Source organism: Palaemon carinicauda, chromosome 24 (assembly GCF_036898095.1).
Source record: "Palaemon carinicauda isolate YSFRI2023 chromosome 24, ASM3689809v2, whole genome shotgun sequence".
Taxonomy (NCBI): domain Eukaryota; kingdom Metazoa; phylum Arthropoda; class Malacostraca; order Decapoda; family Palaemonidae; genus Palaemon; species Palaemon carinicauda.
Window position 1 is genome coordinate 66030225 of NC_090748.1, and position 10000 is coordinate 66040224.

General features: G+C 43.6%; 1 protein-coding gene across 1 annotated transcript in view; it reads left to right on the forward strand.

Moving 5' to 3' along the window:
- Positions 1–8832: 8832 nt before the first annotated feature.
- Positions 8833–10000, forward strand: part of LOC137617859 (uncharacterized) — an 18321-nt gene continuing 17153 nt past the window's right edge. Inside the window, exon 1 of the mRNA XM_068347808.1 lies at positions 8833–8956. The gene's annotated coding sequence lies outside the window, so the exon portion shown is untranslated. The remainder of the gene's footprint in view (positions 8957–10000) is intronic.

Genomic DNA, 10000 nt, shown 5'->3' on the forward strand with positions numbered 1-10000 from the left:
AAATACAAGGAAACGAGAGTGATGGAGAGAGGAAACGAGATGTATGTGGGGAAAACGAGGAAATAAAAATAGATGAAAATAACAATGTAATGCATAATGAAAATTGGGAAGGAAACCATACAGAGAGAGAGAGAGAGAGAGAGAGAGAGAGAGAGAGAGAGGTGGAAGGAGGAAATGGGGAGGAAGGGGGGAAAAACAAGTGTGAAAACAAAGCAGATTGTGATGACGTCTCAACTTTACCCATTCAAATCCTTTCACTGGTGTCGGCTATGATGAAATTGGAGGTCAAGAGTAAATACATTTATAAATACACTATAGCATCAAAAATAAGAGAAGAGTGTGAAATAGCCCGTACTAATATATTGGTAATAAACCATGGGTCCAGGCGGCTGAAATACATAGTAGCCTACCTATCCAAAACCTAACTAATCAGTATCTCCAATTCGCAATTTAATAAACTTAACAGAAAAAATCTTGATTTATTATTTTCACTCCGTGTAGAAAGTCCTTCCACAGCTTGGTCACAGTTGGAATGAAGCTTCTAAAATACTGTGTAGTATTGAGAATCGTGATGGAGAAGGCGTGGCTATTAGAATTATCTGAATACCTAGCATTACGAACAGGATGGTACTGCCCGGGAAGATGTGCATGCAAACGATGGTTAGATTTATGAAAAATCTCATGCAATAACGAACTAATTGAACGACAGTGCTAGGGATTAATATCTAGATCAGGAATAAGAAATTTGATAGACCGAAGATCCTGTCCAGGAACTAAAGATGAGAATCAGCAGCTGAAGATCAGACAGTATAATGTGACGGGCCGAGAGAGGAGTTGTGAAATCAAAGGCAGATTGGAAAAGACTGAGTTATATTGTTGTGGAACACTCTCCTTATATACAAAACCTCAAGGCAACAGGACATGACAAGTTCACAAGACAGACAAAATAACAGAGGAAAAACCAGACTTGAATTTTCATGTTCGTTTTAGTGCTAGGGAAGAGCAAAGATACAACCATAATATATACAAAAGGAATTATGTACAATTGTGTAAAACACGGTTGGTACATGGCTCCCCCCCTAAAAATGACATACTGTACATGTTAAATAGGGCGCCCTGATCTAGAGAGGCGAACTGTAGGCGGGTCATCTGGCAGAAGATAAGCAGGTTTTAGACGATCAATGGAGACCCAGTCTTCTTTGCCCCGAATGTTTAGGAGGAATGCTTTCGGACTGCGTTGGATCACAAGGTAAGGTCCCGTGTAAGGGGGCGTTAACGGTGGCTTGCTGGTGTCGTTGCGCAGGAAGACGTGCGTTGCAGAGTGCAAGTCCGTTGGTATGTGATGTTTCGCTGGGGGCTTGTAAGTCTGGCGGCACGGAGTAAATTTTCCCACGACGTGACGTATGCGCTGGAGATCGTCGGAGGAGGTTGTAGAAGGAAAAAACTCGGCAGGGACGACCAACGGGTCGCCATACACCATTTCGGCTGCCGAGACGTCGAGGGCGTCTTTAGGAGTGGTCCTTAGTCCAAGGAGGACCCAGGGAAGCTGAGTAAACCAGTTGCAATCCTTGCAGCGGGACATCAAAGCTGCTTTGAGGGTGCGATGAAAACGTTCAACCATTCCATTGGCAGCGGGGTTGTAGGCCGTTGTGTGATGTAGGGTGATGCCCAGGAGATTCGCTAATGACGTCCATAATTGAGAGGTGAAAGTGGTTCCCCTGTCAGAAGTAATATGCTCAGGGATACCGAATCTTGAAATCCATCCAGAGAGTAAGGCAGATGTACATGAGGCGGACGTTGCAGTTTCCATGGGAATGGCTTCAGGCCAACGAGTGGAGCGGTCGATGACAGTAAACAGGTAACGATGTCCTTGTGATGTGGGTAGGGGGCCTACAACGTCGACGTGAATGTGTGCGAAACGACGCTGAGGTTGAGGAAAGGTGCCCACTCCTGAATCCGTGTGTCGATGTACTTTGGAAGTTTGGCAAGAAGTACAGGCACGGACCCAATCCTTAGCATCCTTAGAAATGCCGTGCCAAATGAACTTTGCCTTCAGCAGCTGTGCAGTAGAACGGCACGAGGGATGTGAAAGGCCGTGGATGAAATCAAACACCTATCGGCGCATGGGAGCAGGAATCCAAGGTCGCGGTCTACCAGTACTGACGTCACAGAGGAGGGTGGTGTTGGAGTTTTCGAGGGGAAAATCCTCCCAACGGAGGAACGTGCAGGATGTCCTACAAGCTTGATACTCTGGATCCTGTCGTTGGGCTTCAGCCAGGGCGTTGCAATCCAATCCCAGTTGAACGGCAGCCAACGTGTTTCTTGACAGGGCATCAGCAACAGGATTCATTTTCCCAGGGACGTATTGGAGGGTGCAATTGTATTCAGCCACGGCGGAGAGATGTCGGCGTTGACGGGCGGACCAGGCGTCAGACTGTCGAGTGAAGGCGTGCACCAGAGGCATGTGGTCTGTGCGAATGACGAAGGGCGTACCTTCTAAGAAATGGCGAAAGTGACAGACAGCCAGGTGCACCGCCAGCAATTCTCGATCAAAGGTAGAATAACCCGATTCTGCCTTGGACAGTTTTCTGCTGAAGAAGGCCAATGGGCGGGGCGAGCCTTTGACCACCTGCTCGAGTACTGCACCAATAGCGACGTCGCTGGCATCGGTGGAGAGAAGGAGAGGGGCGTGTGGGATAGGAAAAGTGAGAGCCGCAGCAGTTGATAGGGCCTTCTTTGCATTGCAGAAGGCCGCTTCTTGAAGGGGACCCCACTTCAAGTCCTTTGGCTTGCCCTTGAGGGAGGCTTAGAGGGGAGCAAGAGTGGCGGCAATGGCTGGCAGAAAGCGGTGATAATAGTTGATCATGCCCAAGAATTCCTGCAGAGCTTTGACGGTCGAGGGCGTGGGGAAATTCTGAACGGCTGTTACCTTCTCAGGGAGGGGATGGACTCCTTCAGGAGTGATACGGTGCCCTAAGAACGACACTTCGTTGGCGCCAAAGGTACACTTGTCGTACCGGACTACAAGGCCGTTTTGTTGCAGGCGGTCGAGCACGATGCGCAGGTGACGGAGGTGTTCCTCTTTTGAGGAGGAGAACACAAGTATGTCGTCCACATAACATACACAGAAAGGGAGGTCCCCTAAGATGCCATCCATGAGACGTTGAAACGTTGCCCCAGCATTACGAAGGCCAAAACAGGAGTAATTGAAGGTGTATGTGCCAAACGGAGTGGTGATGGCGGTCTTGGGGATGTCTTCTGGGTTCATAGGCACCTGATAATACCCCTTCAGGAGGTCGAGCGTAGAGAAAACCTTTGCTTTGTGCAGGTAGGAGGTTACATCGGCAATGTTTGGGAGGGGGTAGTGATCCGGTTCTGTTTGCATGTTCAGGCGCCTGTAATCCCCGCACGGACGGAGGGAGCCGTCTTTCTTCAGAACGATGTGTAAGGGTGACGACCATGGGCTGGAGGCCTTTTGGCAAAGGCCCATTTTCTCCATTTCGGCGAACGTCTGTTTGGCGGCTGCCAATCGTTCCGGTGCCAGACGTCTGAATTTTGCGAAGACTGGGGGTCCCGTCGTCTTGATATGGTGATAAATACCGTGCTTAGCAGGAACCGTGGGCGTTTGGCGAAGTTCTGGACGGAAAACTTCCGGGTACGACGTGAGGAGGTGGGCGTAGGCATCCGTGGGTGCGCTGATGTGGAGAGCGAGGTTAGAGGGGGCGGGTTGAAGAGGTGTCGACAAGTACGAGTCCGCGTTGACCAATCGTCGGTGGGCGACATCGACCAGAAGGTGGAAATGAGAGAGGAAATCCGCACCGAGGATTGGCATTGTGACGTCAGCAACGAGAAACTTCCAATTGAATTTACCGTTTCCGAACGATAATGTGAGGTTCTCGTAACCGTAGGTGGGTATCGCAGATCCGTTGGCAGCTACCAAGCGGACGTCGGCAGATGTAGACAGACTACGTTGTGCCTTGAAGAGTTTCCTTGGCAAAAGAGAATGACAAGCACCCGTGTCTACCAAAAATCGCACGCCCGTTCCTGCATCCTGTAAAAAGAAAAGATTAGAAACATGGGAGGCCACCGCCACAAGCGATGGCCTACTTACACGTTTTTTGGCCACTGACAATCTTTGGCACATTTCTTCGCGGTTGCCCCGAATCTGAAGTGGTAGTAGCAAAACTGCAGTGGATGGGAGGTAGTAAGTGGCTGTAGAAGTCGTTCGTTGGGGCGCGAGCGATTGGTGGGTGGTGGGCGGCTTTGTTGCCGCTTCGGCACGTCATGGGGTAGGCGTGTATGTCCTACGGCATTCATGTCAGCTTCGGTGTACGTTGAATAGGCATCCTCGTCGTCAGGGGTGGAGGCATTGATGGAGGTCTTGAAGTGGCTGTCCATAAGGGCGTCGGCTTTGGTCATCAAGTCCTTTATGGGTAAACTATCGACATCGGGTATGGCAGCGCGCACAGGTTCAGGTAAACGGCGTATCCAAAGGGCACGGAGTAGGTTCACCTCACGAGGAGAGCCGTCTGCGGCAGGTTGAAGGCGAGCGATACTGGTCATTTCCCTGAGGGCAAGCGAAGCCCTTTGGTCCCCCAACGGTTGTTGCGAGAGCTGAAAAAGCTTTGCTATACGGGCGGCTGGCAACGGCGAGTACTGTTGCAGAAGGTATGATTTGAGGTCGTCATACGCTATTGGGGTGTCTCCTTGTTCACAAAGCCAGTCGGATATTTCTGGGAAGGTGTCCTCGGGTATCGCCGCGAGAACATAATCCACTTTGGTGGTTGAGCGAGTCACGCCCCTGATACGAAACTGGACTTCTGCGCGCTGAAACCAAGCAAACGCCTCTCCGCTGGCAAACGATGAAAGTTTGAATGGAGAGGCCGTAGCGCCAACTGCCGTAGAGTCCGTCATAGTACCAACGATGGAGGGGCGAGGGGGTGGGGGTGGAAGGCGGTGGAAGCGAGTCGACTTCCGGGGTCACCAATGTGACGGGCCGAGAGAGGAGTTGTGAAATCAAAGGCAGATTGGAAACGACTGAGTTATATTGTTGTGGAACACTCTCCTTATATACAAAACCTCAAGGCAACAGGACATGACAAGTTCACAAGATAGACAAAATCACAGAGGAAAAACCAGACTTGAATTTTCATGTTCGTTTTAGTGCGAGGGAAGAGCGAAGATACAACCATAATATATACAAAAGGAATTATGTACAATTGTGTGAAACACGGTTGGTACAATAACGATACTCGAAAGAAGATAGAATGAAAGAATTAAAACACTTCTTCGGAATATATTGATCACCGAAAATCTTACAAGACTTTCTCAAGAAGCCTCTTTTGTGAAACTGAAGAAGAACAGAGCTAATGTACTTTTCAAAAGTAAATTTGCTGTCAAGAATCACACCTAGAATTTTAAAATTCATACAGTGTTGAAGAAACACATTAAATGCTGGGGTCAGGATGTTGAGGAGCAACTGTCCTTGACCTACTTACAATCATACTTTGAGTTTTGTTAGGGTTCATCTTCATGCACCATAATTTGCACCTAATTTTAGCTTGACCTCTTCGATCAAGTCTTTCCATTTTTCCTTTCGAGGCTATAACACATATATTATGCTCATCAGGTCTCAACTTTCTTGATTTCCACACATATACATGCAACGTACATAGTCATATATAGTCAACATACATCTGTTTCCCCTGTACCAACCGTGTGTCAGACGATCGTACATAGTAACGAAATTTTATTTTGTGTATATATTATGCTCGTATCTTCGCTCTCCCATCGCACTAATAAGAACCTGAAATAACATGTCTGTTTTTCTCACCGTTAACTGTCAACTGGTGCGGTGTCGGTTTGAACATGAAATTGCCTGTTATGTTTTGTATGCCCTTTTTGCCTAGAGTCTTTATATATAAAAGCGAGTGTTCTGTAATAAAGTTACTCAGTTGCTTTCATCCTGCCTTTGAGTCACAACCTTCTCTCGGCCCGTCACATTGGTGACCCCGGAGTGACTCGCTTCTCCCGCCTTCCCCCCCCTCTCACCGTTACTATGATGCCCTCAGAACATACCTTCTGCAGCACTACTCGCCGTCGCCCGCCGCCCATATAGCAAAGCTTTTTCAGCTCTCTCAACAACCGTTAGGTGACCAAAGGGCTTCGCTCACCCTCAGGGAAATGACCAGTATCACTCGCCTGCAACCTGCCGCACATGGCTCTCCTCGTGAGGTGAACCTACTTCGTGCCCTTTGGGTAAGCCGTTTACCCGAACCTGTACGCGCTGCCCTACCCGATGTTGATAGTTTACCCATAAAGGACTTGATGACCAAAGCCGACGCCCTTATGGACACCCACTTCATTACCTTCAAGACATCCATCAACGCCTCCATTCCTGACGAAGAGGACACCTATTCAACTTCAACCGAAGCTGACGTGAATGCCATAGGACACACAAGCCTAAGAATGCCGTAGGACACACACGCCTATGAATGCCGTAGGACACGCCTATGAATGCCTTACGACACATACGCCCATGAATGTTGTAGGACACATACGCCCACCCCGTGACGAGACGGAGCGGCAACAAAGCTCGCTCGCTCGCGCCCCAACCAACGACTTCTACAGCCACTCACTACCACTCATCTGCCGCAGTTTTGCTACTACCACTCCAGATCAGAGTGCCCATTTTAACATGTACAGTGTGTCATTTTTACGGGGGGAGCCATGTACCAACCGTGTGTCACACGATCGTACATAGTAATGACATTTCATTTTGTGCATATATTATGCTTGTATCTTCATTCTCCCCTCGCACTAATAAGAACCTGAAATAACATGTCTTTTTCTCACCGTTAACTGTTAACTGGTGCGGTGTCGGTTTGAAAATGAAATTGCCTGTTATGTTTTGTATGTCCTTTTTGCCTGAAGTCTTTATATGTAAAAAGCGAGTGTTCTGTAATAAAGTTGCTCAGTTGCTTTCATCCTGCCTTTGAGTCACAACCTTCTCTCGGCACGTCACACCCCTAATAGGCGCTGGCTATAGAGAAGAACCTATTTGTCTCGAATTAAGGCAATGCATGTAAGAAATGCAGATAATTCTTTTTATTTCTTCCTATTATACACTGAATTAAAGCAAACTAAAAGTATCAAGTATTTCACAAAGCACCAAGTCTCATTAAAGCTCTCGAAAAAATTTTATGTCTTTTCCATCGAGAAATTTGAATTTACATTTCTTGGAATCAAGATGTAGAAGAAATTCGCAATGTCATCTGTGGAATCTAAAACATTAAAGATCATGAGGTGAACCAGGCTTACCGGAGTAAGCTTAGCCTTGCAGATCTGTGGCTGAGCTAATAAGTTTTCTTAAATCATGACCGAATGACTGAGCAAAACTGGCTCTTTGAAGATCATTTAGTCATTTCTCAATTTTAATAGATAATCATAATTATTGTACTCTTTACTTATATCAAAATATAAATATTTCAGCTCCAATTCTCGCCGTAAAATTTAATATTTCTCTATTTATTTGACAGAATATGAGACTGAATTGACGAATCATTCTTTTAGTCACTCTTATACTTATATCTTATACGTCGATTAGTGACTGAAGGAGAGTAAACAAAATCACAAAAAGTTTGGTTTGGAAAGGGATACAATGATTAGTAGGAAACCAAAACTCTCCTCTTTAGGTGATGATGATATTGCACCTTGAAGTGACACACAAACACACACAAATCAGCATATTATAAAGATAGAGAATTTTTACAAATTAAAGTTACCTGCCGTAACTCACGCAAGAATATGATTGCTGAGTTGCAGAATATCTAATTAAAGATAATTCTTAACAAATTGCAATGTTACAAATTGTTTGTCTGAATAGCATTCTATCGAAAACACTGGTGGCAGGTCAGGTGCAAGGAATGAAAAAAAAAAAAAAGTAGATTGTGTAATGGGGTTGAGGAAGGCAGAGGACTAGAGGAAATGAAATACGTGGAACAACAGAAGAACCTTTGATGTCAAGTCTCTCAGACATGACTATTATTGTCTGCAGTCATGACTGAACACGACAGCAATGCTCCCCAGAGCAAAGAAAGTCTGTTCTCACACTCCCACAAAAATTCTATTAATTTTGTTCGATGTATGTATATTTATCTCTGATCGTCGCGTTTGACATTTTAAAAATCTAAGAGTGGATGGAATTACTTTGTAAAATTTTGGTAATCTTATTTAGTTTATGATACATAATAATAGGCCGAACGGGTAACTTAATTCATATTAATTTTGTAATCGTGAGTGGAACACCAAATACCATTCTAAAGAAATCAAATGAAAATAGAATGAATAACCATGCCGCACTTGAATCTTCCATGTCAATGAACCTTTCGTAAGCGATATCTTAAAGACCATGAATCCTCCTCGTTGACAGGAGGTGAGAAGGACCCTGAAAGTTGCGATAAATGTCTTCCAAAACGATGTGTTCCAGTTACCTGGATATCACTTGCATCTAACGGGACCGAGTCATTTTAGACCGAATGTTACTGTTGCAGCAAACACAAATCGAAGGAACTCTTAAACTTTGGGTTCTTGACCATCTGCAGTTCATTTTAACACATGTACCGTTGCTCGGCGTTGGGCCCACGAGATGCCACCTAGTCTAAAAAAAAATATTTCTTGAGGACAAAATTGATAGCTATGATTTCATGACTGGGCTACCCAACCTCTTTTATAGAATGGCATGGAATGATACTTGATGCTATATGATCTGAAATAATTTCAAGGCACGCCAAAGAGAATATATAGATTAAAATATAATTCTAAGTGACAGCTATGGGAGATCATCTCTGAACCTCCCACACAGAACGTCGTGGTAACGGCTCTCTTGGCAAGTCAGTTCATCGCCAACTTCAAAGAGAAGAGGATTAATTCTTCTTGTGTCGACATCAAAAGAAACGTGAGTCAATCAGAGAAAAAAACATTAATTTTTTTAAGATAAAGTCATTTAGAAACATCTACTGTATATTCAAGTATTTAAACTTGTTTTTGTCATTCCAATTTCATGTTTCTCTTTAAACAAACAATGCCTTTGCTTTTCATATCTGTAAGGTATAAAACACTTTAAGATAAGGCCATCAATTGACGAGTAGATTAATGCTATTGATGAAAATCAGCTCCCGATGATATTCAGTTCAATATTCCACAGCTGACAATAACTGCTTAATTGTCGGTCAGTGAACGATCATCAATTTTTTTCTGTTCTTATTTTCCGGATCGAATAGTTTGACGGAATGATAGATAGGAATAGACTTGATAGCTTTTCTTGACTATATTTTTATTAAAATTCTAAGATATACTTATGAAATTATATATACCACACGTATGGATATACAACTGTTCCCTTCTTCGCTATGAATATAATTGTAGACGTTACGGGAAAAGAAATTGCATAGCACTTGGAGACCTTATAATAAAAGTAATAATATATATATATATATATATATATATATATATATATATATATATATATATATATATATATATATATATATATATATATATATATATATGTATATATCATATATACATACATACATACATACACACACACACACACACACACACACACACACACACATATATATATATATATATATATATATATATATATATATATATATATATATATATATATATATATATATATATATATATATATATATATATATATATATATTATTACTTTTATTATTATTTGCTAAGTTACAACCCTAGTTGGTAAAGCAATAATGCTATAAGCCCAAGGGCTCCAACAGTGAAAATAGTCCAGTGAGGAAAGGAAATAAACAAACTACAAGAGAAGTAATTAACAATTAAAATATTTTAAGAACAGTATCATTAAAATAAATCTTTCATATATTAACTATTAAAACTTCAAAACCAGAGGTAGAGAAACAAGATAGAACTGCGCCTGAGTGTACCTCCGTATGCAAGGGTATAA